The sequence below is a fragment of the Coregonus lavaretus genome (genome assembly GCF_964263955.1).
Source record: "Coregonus lavaretus genome assembly, chromosome: 7".
Classification (NCBI taxonomy): domain Eukaryota; kingdom Metazoa; phylum Chordata; class Actinopteri; order Salmoniformes; family Salmonidae; genus Coregonus; species Coregonus lavaretus.
The window spans coordinates 41,998,439-42,011,258 of record NC_139994.1 but is presented as its reverse complement, the minus strand read 5'-3'; the positions used below and the strand labels follow the sequence as shown (position 1 = coordinate 42,011,258).

General features: G+C 41.2%; 1 pseudogene across 1 annotated transcript in view; it reads right to left on the bottom strand.

The window, feature by feature from the left end:
- LOC311132526 (H(+)/Cl(-) exchange transporter 5-like) overlaps nucleotides 1-11,791 on the bottom strand; it is a 37,404-nt pseudogene extending 25,613 nt beyond the window's left edge. The window contains exons 1-5 of the transcript in view: nucleotides 11,692-11,791; nucleotides 11,065-11,195; nucleotides 8,462-8,585; nucleotides 8,325-8,380; nucleotides 887-1,009 (exon numbers count right to left, since the gene is read on the bottom strand). The product of the transcript in view is annotated as a H(+)/Cl(-) exchange transporter 5-like (transcript). The remainder of the gene's footprint in view (nucleotides 1-886; nucleotides 1,010-8,324; nucleotides 8,381-8,461; nucleotides 8,586-11,064; nucleotides 11,196-11,691) is intronic.
- Nucleotides 11,792-12,820: the final 1,029 nt, after the last annotated feature.

The following is a 12,820-nucleotide window of genomic DNA, read 5'->3' as shown; positions in this document are numbered from 1 at the left end:
TGTGTGTGTGTGTGTGTGTGTGTGTGTGGACTGTTTAACTATACTTGTGGGGACCAGAAGTCCCCACAAGAATAGTAAACAAACAAAAACTTGGGACATGTTGTTAGTCTCCACAAGGTCAAATGCTATTTCTATGTGGTTTAGGGTTAAGGTTAGAATTAGTGTTAGGGTTAGAATTAGGTTTATGTTTAGGGTTAGGGTTTAGAGCGAGGGTTAGTTTTAGGGTTAGGAGCTAGGGTTAGGTTTAGGGTTAAGGTTAGGTTTTGGGGTTAAGGTTAGGGTTCAGGTTAGGGAAAATAGGATTTTGAATGGGACTGAATTGTGTGTCCCCACAAGGTTAGTTACAAGTGTGTGTGTGTGCTCTGCCCCCAAGCAAACAATGAAACAGATATTATAGGACAGTGTGTTTGCCAGCATCAATATGCTAGTGTGTGTGTCTCCAGTGACAGCTCCAAAAACACAGATATAGTCTTCACTCCAAAACAAACTGACTGCATCCCAAATGGCACCCTATTCCCTATATAGTGTACTACTTTTATCCTATGGGTCCGGGTCAAAAGTAGTGGACTTAAAGATTAGGATGCCATTTGGGACACACACTATTCTCAGTCATTTGTTTTCTCAGAAATAAAGTAGAGAGAACGGAGTTCAGGCTCTGGCTTTAAATAGATGAATGTATGGATGAACATCGATGAGACTGTAGGAGGCAGAAGTGAAAGAGTAATATAATAAATAAATAAACGTTTTTGACAAAAGCTTTAACTGAACCCCTGAACTAAAATGTAGGTTTTCACTTTGGAAGTTGATAGTCCTCAGAGTGAGGTTACTCCTTAACGTGAGCATAGTTCAGTGAATGTGTGTGTGTACCGTCCATGTGTGTGCTCACTTCTGGTACTCCTGATCCACAGGCGTAAGATGCAAAGGCCCGGACCAATATAACAGCCAAGAAAAAGAACAGTAGAGCCCAGAACATGAACATCAGATAGTTGACTATGTATGCTGCCGCACCCTACAGGCGAAACAGGGGAAAAGACAGGGTCAGTACAGTAACTGAATGCTTAGTCTCAAAAACCCGACCCTAGGCAACAGTGACTAGGGTCTGGTTTCAACGGCGGACTCTTTCGTCTGTCCTCTTCAGACAGACAACTCTCCCAACCCTTACCGAAAAAAATGGCTTCTGGCAAACAGTTGTGGCAAACCTTTGGCCAATTTGCCTCAAAGTTTGCAGCAAGCTCATATTTTCACATGCAAATTAGTTGAGGAAAACTGTTGCGGTAAATATGCGGCAACTTGTGAACTTCTGGCAAAAAAATCTGGGACATTTGTGGAGAACATTCTTCTGTTTGCTGCAAACTCTGTATGAATATGCAAAATTTATCAGGTTTTTGGTTACTGTGTTTTAACATTGAAATGTATCTACATAAACCAAATCACATAACTTTAAATGAACGTACTTCACAGAGAAAAAACTAAACATACTAAATGTAGTAAATATACTAAACAACAAGTATTCAATGTCTTAACAGATCAAAATAAATCCAATACAACTTTAAATGATTAGTATGGTAATGAAGAAAATAGCAAAGACTGGATATTTCCCAACTAAAATTGTTTAATTTTTTTATGTAGCTACAACATTTACATGAGAGAAATGTGAACACTATGGGGATTTTGACCTTATGATGTTTAAAGGTATAGCTACAGAATTATTTACATGATCAATAGATTTAAACCAATGGAAGTTTAAAAGATAATTAACAACATTAAAAAAAATTTAACATGTCACGTTCGTTGAGTACAGGATTGGACCAAGGTGCAGCGTGGAATGCATACATGTTTATTCACTAAGTTAACACACGACAAAACAACAAAAGCAACGTAACGTGAAGCTCACAATGGCTACACACAAACAAGCCAAACAAGAGTCAAGATCCCACAACATAGGTAGGCAAAATGGCTACCTAAGTATGATCCCCAATCAGAGACAACGATCGACAGCTGCCTCTGATTGGGAACCACACCCGGCCAACATAGATCTACACATACTAGATCATACACATAGATATACACATACATAGATACTCACACCCTGACCAAACCAACTAGCGAACTCTGTCAGGGCGTGACACAACAAGAACTAAATCGAACCCAGTTCAGAACTATCGCCTTTTTGAGTGAACTTTGGAGATCCTGTGGAAGTCCTTCGTCCGAAGCTTGTTGAATGCATGCACTGAAACAATCAGAAAACAAAACAAACAAAATTAGGATACTGAAAACAATTACTGAAAACAATTTATATTTTGGCATCTTAAAAGGTAGATTCATATTATTTTACTCAAAAAAATACTGGGTTAAAAATGACCAAATTTGGGTCATTTCGACAAGGGTCAATATTGGACAAATACAGCATTGGGTTAATTCAACTCAGTGGGTTTGGGTTGTGCTTCTAACCAACGCCTTGGGTTGCAGGTAGTTGCGGGCGGCAGGTAGCTTAGAGCATTTTGCCAGTAACCGAAAGGTCGCTGGTTCTAATCCCCGAGCTGACTAGGTGAAAAATCTGTCGATGTGCCCTTGAGCAAGGCACTTAACCCTAATTGCTAATGTAAGTCGCTCTGGATAAGAGTGTCTGCTAAATTACTAAAATGTAAAAAAATGTAAAAATGTTGAGCACTTGACCCAACTGCTGGGTAAATTAGACTATATTGCTGGGTTAAAACAAACCAGTGTGTTGGGTTGTGACATAAACCCAGCACATTGGGTTGGGGGATTGACCCAGAAGCTGGGTAATGTTTTATGTAATCCTTGGGTTATTTTCAGTGTCATCTTCATTTAAATTTTTCGTGCATATATTTGCCTTCTCTACCACCCCACCCGCTCCCTTTCCTACACACACAGTCAAGAATTTCAAATAATTCATTTGCATTGCCTGCATTTCAGAACATACAGTACATCACAACACGTCAGAGACTTGTCCACAATGTACAAGAATATATACTTTTTATGAATAGCACATTGAAACAAAGCCCTATTGTCTAATTATGTGTTATTTCACAAGATAAGATTTCATAAGATAGGATTGATTATTAAAATGTATCTAAAATATTCAGACCCCTTGACCTTTTCCACATTTTGTTATTCTAAAAGCCTTATTCTAAAATCGATTACATTGTTTTTTTCCCCTCATCAATCTACACACAATACCCCGTAATGACAAAGCAAAAACAGTTTTTTAGAAATCTTTGCTAATTTATAAAAAATAAAAAACTGAAATGACATTTACTTAAGTATTCAGACCCTTTACTCAGTACTTTGTTGAAGCACCTTTGGCAGCAATTACAGCCTCGAGTCTTCTTGGGTATAAGGCTACAAGCTTGGCACACCTGTATTTGGGGAGTTTCTCCCATTCGTCTCTGCAGATCCACTCAAGCTCTGTCAGGTTGGATGGGGAGCGTTGTTGCACAGCTATTTTCAGGTCTGTCCAGAGATCGGGTTCAAGTCCGGGTTCTGCCTGGGCCACTCAAGGACATTCAGAGACTTGTCCTGTTGGAAGGTGAACCTTCGCCCCAGTCTGAGGTCCTGAGCGCTCTGGAGCAGGTTTTCATCAAGGATCACTCTGTACTTTTCTCCGTTCATCTTTGCCTCGATCATGACTAGTCTCCCAGTCCCTGCTGCAGAAAAACACCCCCACAGCATGATGCTGCCACAACCATGTTTCACCGTAGGGATTGTGCCAGGTTTCCTCCAGATGTGACACTTGGCATTCAGGCCAAAGAGTTCAATCTTGGTTTCATCAGACCAGAGAATCTTTTGGCAAACTCCAAGCGGGCTATCATGTGCCTTTTACTGAGGAGGGGCTTCCATCTGGCCACTCTACCATAAAGGCCTGATTGGTGGAGTGCTGCAGAGATAGTTGTCCTTCTGAAAGATTCTCCCATCTCCACAGAGGAACTCTAGAGCACTGTCAGAGTGACCATCGGGTTCTTGGTCCCTCCCTGACCAAGGCCCTTCTCCCCCGATTGCTCAGTTTGGCTGGGCGGCCAGCTCTAGGAAGAGTCTTGGTGGTTCCAAACTTGTACCATTTAAGAATGATGGAGGCCACTGTGTTCTTGGGGACCTTCAATACTGCAGACATTTGTTGGTACCCTTCCACAGATATGTGCCTCGACACAATTCTGTCTCAGAGCTCTATGGACAATTCCTTCGACTTCATGGCTTGGTTTTTGCTCTGACATGCACTGTCAACTGTGGGACCTTATATAGACAGGTGTGTGCCTTTCCAAATAATGTCCAATCAATTGGATCTACCACAGGTGGACTCCAATCAAGTTGTAGAAACATCTCAAGGATGATCAATGGAAACAAGATGCACCTGAGCTCAATTTCGAGTCTCATAGCAAAGGGTCTGCATACTTATGTAAATGTCATATTTCATATTTTTATATTTAATAAACTTGCTAACATTTATAAAACCTGTTTTTGCTTCATCATAATGGGGTATTATGTGCAGAATGCTGAGGATTTTTATTTATTTGATCCATTTTAGAATAAGGCTGTAACGTGACAAAATGTGGAAAAAGTCAAGGGGTCTGAATACTTTCCGAAGGCACTGTATATTATTTCATGAACCAAACAGTCCAAACATCAGACTAAAGCCTCAGACTGAACTTGATGAGCACACTCAGATTGCAATCTGAGAAAAACAAACATGCGTGTGACATTGTCTTAAGTGGAATTAACAGAAATCTGTCTATCAGACAGTGCCAGAGCTAATCAATAGATATTCACTGACACACTTCAGATATCTTAGGTGACAGCACACACACATCCTGCTGTTTTGCAATACAATAATAGTCTACATTTGGGTCGAGTTAAAACATTGTTACATTTGAAGGTCACTCTTAACAGAGCTATAAATAGTGCCTTGAGAGCATATTATCTTTGGAATGAGACACTCATGGCTCATCCATCCACTGATCTGTTAATTCACATGAGAGAAAAAATTCTGTATTTACCTGCTTTGTTTAATAGTTAACAATAGCTTAACAGTGGTGAAGACATTTTCATAACTTATAATACTGTGCTTCTGAGAAAGGCTGGCTTGAACGGAGAGGAGTAACGGAACTAACGTTATCACTTGTTTGTGCGCTATGTACCCCAAGAACATTTACTTGTTTCGATACAAATAGCCGCGAGAAGAAAGTAAGGTAGCTTGTTTTCTTCCGAGCTGACGGAGAGGGGTGGAACCAGACATGATTTATAGGTCTACTATGTAAGACCTCTGTTTATTTCTGTATGTCAGAGCTCTCGGCCCAACACTCAAGAGTGTGGGGTCGACCAGCCTCATTATTGCAGGGCTCTCAACGAATCACCTACGAGGGGTCCGTCGACCAGCTCCATTATTAAGCAATAATTAATCGATATCAAGTAAAGATTGATTGTTTGAAGAACAATTGATTAGAATTTCCACGACAGAACACATCAGCCCTCAGAGGGCTGTGCTTCCTCCTGTCACTTCTCACACTACAAACAAGAGCACATACTTATCCACCAGTGAAGGGGCGAACCATCCTTCTCAGTGAATTTCATTTTTTATTTTTTATGTTTAACATTGAAAGAGTTATCCTTTTTAGATAAAACTGTACTAAATATATTCACGTCATCAAATAATTGATTAAAACACACTGTTTTGCAATGAAGGTCTACAGTAGCCTCAACAGGTGGTCCTCTGTAGCTCAATTGGTAGAGCATGGCGCTTGTAACGCCAGGGTAGTGGGTTCGATCCCCGGGACCACCCATACGTAAAAAATTTATGCACACATGACTGTAAGTCGCTTTGGATAAAAGAGTCTGCTAAATGGCATATTATTATTATTATCATTATTAACAGCACTCTGTAGGGTAGCAATATGGTGTAGCCGGAGGACAGCTAGCTTCCCTCCTACTCTTGGTACATTGACTTCAATACAAAACCTAGGAGGCTCTTGGTTCTCATCCCCTTCCATAGACTTACACAGTAATTATGACAACTTCCAGAGGTTGTCCTCCAACCTATCAGAGCTCTTGCAGAATGAACTGACATGTTGTCCACCCAATCAAAGGATTAGAGAATTAATCTAGTATAAGCTACAGCTAGCAAGCACTGAAATGCATAAAATGTGGTGAGTAGTTGACTCAAAGAGAGAGAAAGAACAGTTTTCAACAAATTAAGTTCTTCAAAAATGAAGGAGAAGCAAGAAAGTTTCAGTTTCCCTTACTTAGCTAGCGAATGCAGCTGGCTAGTTTAGTTACACAAACACCCGGCTCAAACAGAGGGATGCTATGTTACCTAGCTGGCTATGACTATCCAACACAACACTGGAACTCTTCCAAGTCAAGGTAAACTTTTGGTTTTATTAATTTATTGCCACCGGGGCCCGCCGGTCTAACTGCTTACTGACTTTACACTATAATGTTACTGCATGATTGTAGCGGGTTTACTAACGCATTACTTCTATTAGCTATGTTGACTAGGATGTTACTTTAGCTAATATGGGGACAAAGATATAGGCTGTGTGTAGCGGTCCTCTGTAGCTCAGCTGGTAGAGCACGGCGCTTGTAACGCCAAGGTAGTGGGTTCGATCCCCGGGACCACCCATACACAAAAAAATTAATGTATGCACGCACAACTGTAAGTCGCTTTGGATAAAAGCGTCTGCTAAATGGCATATTATTATGACATGGTTTGGCTTGAAAGGTTTCTTCGCCTGGTCACATACAGCTGATGTGTTGTTCATTGAAGTCCACTGACAAAGGGAAAAGGTGAGAGGAGGAGAGTGCATAGAGGCTAGAATGAATACAACGTGGCTGCTATGAAAGTGAACTCTGTTTATGCGTGATCAGAGGTGTATTAATTCCGCCGATTCTGTTGAAAAACGTTTCTTAAATGGAAACAAACGAAACAGGGATAAAAATACCTGCATTTGTCCAGTAGAAACTCTTGTTTGCAACTGTTGGACTAATGATTGCACCCTAATTAAGCTAGATGCAGGCAAGAGTGTGCAAGGCGGTACTGAATGTGTCACTGTCTGTACATGTGTCACTGTCTGTCATCTAAAAAAAATGTTTTAACCTGTGTGCACCTATGTTGTAAACTTTCATTCATAGGCTAGGTTGTAGCAACCTCATGATGGGTATAGGGAAAATTTGAGTATCATATACAGTGCCTTGCAAAAGTATTCATCCCCCTTGGCGTTTTTCCTATTTTGTTGCATTACAACCTGTCATTTAAATAGATTTTTATTTGGATTTCATGTAATGGACATGAACAAAATAGTCTAAATTTGTGAAGTGGAATGAAAAAAATAACTTAACGGAAAAGTGGTGCGTGCATATGTATTCACCCCCTTTGCTATGAAGCCCCTAAATAAGATCTGGTGCAACCAATTACCTTCAGAAGTCACATAATTAGTGAAATAAAGTCCACCTTTGTGCAATCTAAGTGTCACATGATCTGTCACATGATCTCAGTATATATACAAACCTGTTCTGAAAGGCCCCAGAGTCTGCAACACCACTAAGCAAGGGGCACCACCAAGCAAGCGGCACCATGAAGACCAAGGAGCTCTCCAAACAGGTCAGGGACAAAGTCAGGGACAAAGAGATTGGAGTATCTGTCCATAGGACCACTTTAAGCCGTACACTCCACAGATCTGGGATTTACGGAAGAGTGGCAATAAAAAAGCCATTGCTTAAAGAAGAAAATAAGCAAACACGTTTGGTGTTCGCCAAAAGCCATGTCGGAGACTCCCCAAACATATGGAAGAAGGTACTCTGGTCAGATGAGACTAAAATTTAGCTTTTTGGCCATCAAGGAAATCGCTATGTCTGGTGCAAAGCCAACACCTCTCATCACCCCGAGAACACCATCCCCACAGTGAAGCATGGTGGTGGCAGCATCATGCTGTGGGGATGTTTTTCATCAGCAGGGACTGGGAAACTGGTCAGATTTGAAGCATTTCGCTACACCCGCAATAACATCTGCTAAACATGTGTATGTGACAAATAAAATTTGATTTGATTTGAAATGATACAAACAAAATCAATTTTAATTCCAGGTTGTAAGGCAACAAACTAGGAAATAATCCAAGGGGGGTGAATACTTTCGCAAGCCACTGTAGTAGCCTAAACATATCGATGTTACATTGAACTGGGTGAATGAAATATGAATGACAGTCATCCAACATGCTGTAATAGAAATAAGGTCCTCCCTCATCATAAACGGCACTGACCGCCACTGTTATTCACTATTGTTCATTTGAAAAAAGACATGCTCGAAACAGTCTTACTGCGGGGGATTCTGTTCCTGGCAGCTGATACACCGTGGTCTCTAGGAATTCCCATGCTGGGGCACACAGTCTAGGAAAGTTGATATCAAACACATAATAGGACTTGAAGCACACATCCAGCGTCCCAAGCAGTGTACCTTTCTCCAATGCCTGTCCACTAATGACTGTAAATACCTGTGAGCAGTCCTCAAGAGCCAACACAAATGGGTAGGTTCTGGTCACCTCCATCTGGTGCAGGTACTCAACCATGTTGGTCCCAACCTGTTAGAGAAATCATTCGATTTTAGAATATGGGCAAAGTATGGAGGCACACTGACAATGACATCACACACAATGCATTTTGTATACTTTATAGTCATTTACATCAATCAGCACCCAATCCCTGTTTGATGCCTACGTCTTCCATTAATTTGGGGCTGGGGCTCATAGGTTCATTACCATACAACCATTTCATGTGGATGAATTACCTGACGCATAAAACATTTCAGAAACCGGACTGATGGAAACATGAAACGCCAGTACAATTCTATAAATGCCTACAGACAATGTTCGTTTCGACATGGTGGGATCTTTTTGTGTCGTTAAAATTAATTATTTGAGAAATGGCGGTGGAAACTCCTTTATGTGCAAATATTGATATAATAACCATCATATCGAAGTAAACTTGGAGTCACGCGATAATATGTTGTGTGGTACACCCACTAAGACTCAGGAAAGCATGCAGTTTATTAAGCTACAGATTAAATAAATTATTAACTTCACAGGGTGGTGACTGTGCAAGGTGATGAGCTTGATGCTCATTTCCAATAAATATCGAGGGTCTTATTCTGGTGATATGATGATTGATGCTTGGCTGCTGTTTGAAAAATACAAATAATATCGCTCTTATCCATAATAATCTCAATGTAGATAGCCTACCCCCACTGTATGTTCGAGCTGTTGGCTAGAGCGCATGTGCCAAGACCAGAGTGGGCACATTTGCTATATAATGCAACAGTTTTTGTAACAAAACCATCAGTAGAGTTGAAGATGTGATGGAAACCCATTTTATTTTTAGGTACATGGGAATTTAACGGCAAAAGTTATTTTCATGTGCACTACGTCATCACGCACAGCCTTTTATCTGCAAAAAGTTTGTTTAATGGAAACACATCTCCGGTTTGAAAATGCTCATATTGTTTTATGCAGATTTTTTTATATTTGCATGAAAATCTGTCGCAAATTGGATGGAAACCTGTCTAATGTCTTGGAGTGTGCAGTTATGCATAACAGATTTTGGAATGCTTTTCCTTTCAAGGTTTACAAATGCTATCATCTAATTTCCCCATCAATCTCCCTATGCCTATCCACTATTTAAACTTGCAGTGCAGGCTGCAAGTCAATTAAGGAATTTCTGGTCTCATTGATGCTGGGTCGGAATGTCTTCCTGCCAATCTTGTAGACTGGTGTTGGGAGGACCATTGGCAGAAGTCTTAAAGCGATGTCACCTTGTCAGTGGCGATTTTAGCATGTAAATCTTGGTGGGGCAAACAAAAACAAAAATGTTTTTTATGCATGCCAGCAAAGCCACTACACGACACAACACTAAACAATACATTAATTGCACTATAACGGTGACAAATGGTGCCCACAAACTGTTAGAGCCTACATAAAGCTGTCCCAACAGCAGAGTCCCAACAGCAGTCCCAACACATTACCACTGTTACACCTGGCTATCAGCGGAGCCTTGTCTGGCAGCGAAACAGTTAATTCAGCCTAATTTACTGCCTTTAAAAAAAATATAGCTGATATGGCTGACTTGCTTAAACAAATGTGGTTTCTACTGACAATTGAAATGTACAAACTATGGCATAACGAAACGATGAGCGGATAAGAGGCAATCCATAATTTCGATTAAGACATTAATGAGTGAGCTAGGACTGAAGTCAGATTTCCCAGTTCCGAGTTTCCAGTTGTTTGAGCGTGGCAGAAGTCATGCTGGATTGGCAGCATTGCCAATGTTGAATGTTTCTCCTTTTAAGCTTGGAAAAGAGACCCTTAAACCCCGACTTGGGACCACACACCCACTCCACTGAATAGCAGGCTAGTGATTGCTTTGCAATGCTTGCAGTCAGCCACTGATTCCTTCCAAACCACTCATTGTTGAATTTGCGATTTCCAACTTGATATGTAATGTTTATGTCCAATGGCCGATGAGCACCGATACGTTTAATCTATAATTTCTCTTCATTATTTATCTTCATATGACAAGGATTAAAAAGGATTTGCCAGTATATTGTCGACTTGATTCATGATGATGACGGCTAGCTAACATTTTGAAAGTATGATGTTGACATGATCAGCTCAATCAAAGCTACTGTAGATATAACGTGATTTGACATCATTTCATCTGTGGCCAATGACCTTGAGCCTTCTTGGATGGGCACTTCTAATGTAACTCTACGGCAGCCACCAAGGGGCTTGAATATTTGAGCTCTACCCTTAAATTTGGCGGTGATGTAGTGTCCCCATGAGTGACAGAACACTGAGCCAATCATGGCGCAACTAGAAAACATTACCAACCCCTATGCTCCGTATTTTCCAATGGCTGCCCCACCACCACCCACATGACCTGAATGACGGGTTGCCACTGCACCTTGTGTATCTCGAGATAATAATATTTATTGAATAACTTGATTGTTTTAGGCTAAAAATGAATGAGCATCTGAGGCATCACCAGCAGGGTCATTTCAAACTATACCTGCACTTCAAAGAGAAGATCTTGGGCCTGCTTCTCTGGGCTGGCGAAGCAACGTTTTTTGTCCTTGAAGACCGTGATCCAGTTATCAGTCAGTTTCCCGAGCAGTCCGGGTTTAAAATGTCCTGAGCAATCTGTAGTAAAGAAAACAAACAATAGACAACTTAACATTTACATACATATCCACAAACATTAGTGATATCATACTTGCTCAGATCAACATGTTGCCACCGTATTCACACCCAATGTTGTTTGTAATGCTTGTGAGACTCTGCCCCATATGACTTCAAATTGTGTTATGTTCTAGCCAGACAAACAATTACATTACAGTTCATCACTAGTCTGGCTAACACCTAACTCTCAAAGTCCTCCTGACTTCAGAGTATGGAATGGCTCAATGAGAGGTCTCAACCCCAGAGGAAAAAATTACTATTTGAGAGAACCAATCGAACCCTGTTGCACAATTTATGAGCGAATATTGCATTAACAAACAGCCTCATTTCCAGACCAGTGTGGTCACAGCTCTCCCTGTGCTGAGTCACGTGGGTCGCGACAGCCAGGCTAGTTAATCACAGCAAACAGAATCAAATTCAAGTCTAATGTTTTTGTAAAAAATGTAATTCACCATGCCTGGAGTATCCAGCAGACGTGGATACTCTCGTACTATCGCCACTGTCTTAGCCTCATTCTGTTTGGTCCACTGAGCTCTCTGGATCGTGGTCTCCTTCATGTACTCCGCAACTTGGTTTACCGGTCAGATGTTGTTTTTCAGCAACTTGGTCACCCTCTCACATTTGACTCTGTTGTGAGCACAAAGTATTCAATTAATTATAAATTCCTTTTAACAATCAGTTTTCAAAATACACAACAAATCTTTCAACATGTACCTGGCAAGACTGCTCAAGCTTGGTGTGTCGCTTGATGTGTCCACATCCCTACGTATTCACGTGTATGTCCCGATGACCTCTCCTCGTCTATAAAAATTTGGCATTTACAGAAAAGGCTTTTATGTTCTTCTTTAACTTCAGGCTATAGTCGAGTCATTCAAAAGCAAGAACGTTTCCTGGTCCGTCTCCTCTGCTGCAAAAGAGAAAGCACAACTTAATGCATTAAACTGAAATGTGTCTTCCGCATTTAACCTAACCCCTCTGAATCAGAGAGGTGTGGGGGGCTGCCTTAATCGACATCCACGTCTTCAGTGCCCGGGGATCAGTTGTTGTTGGGGGTTAACTGACTTGCTTAAGAGCAGAACGGCAGATTTTTCCACCTTGCTGGCTCGGGGATTCGAACCAGCGACCTCTCAGTTACTCGCCCAACACTCTTAACTGCTAGGCTTAACTGCTAGGTGGGAGATTTAAGGGATAGTTTCACCCACATTTCTAGTTAAATACTTTGAGGAGGGAAGGGTTGATAAGCCAGGTCAAATGGTTGAACAAGGGCAAGGGATTGAGGAAAGAGCAAAATGAATAGGGGCGGCAGTAGCTCCGAGGTTAGAAAGGCAGGCCAATATTCGAACCCCCGAGCTGCCTGTGGGGAAATCTGCAGGGAGTGATCCGTCTGCCAGAGTGTTACCAGCTACAATATCTCTGTATACTACCTACTGCTGTTGTGCCCTTGAGCAAGGCACTTTACCCCTAAGTGCCCATGAGCTGCTCCCAGCCTGTGATTTGTGTGTCAGGTTGGTCACTGTGACAGAATATCTGTGCAAATGACCAATAAAGCAAGTAAGTCCAGACTATCTATGGTAGCTGTGCATCTA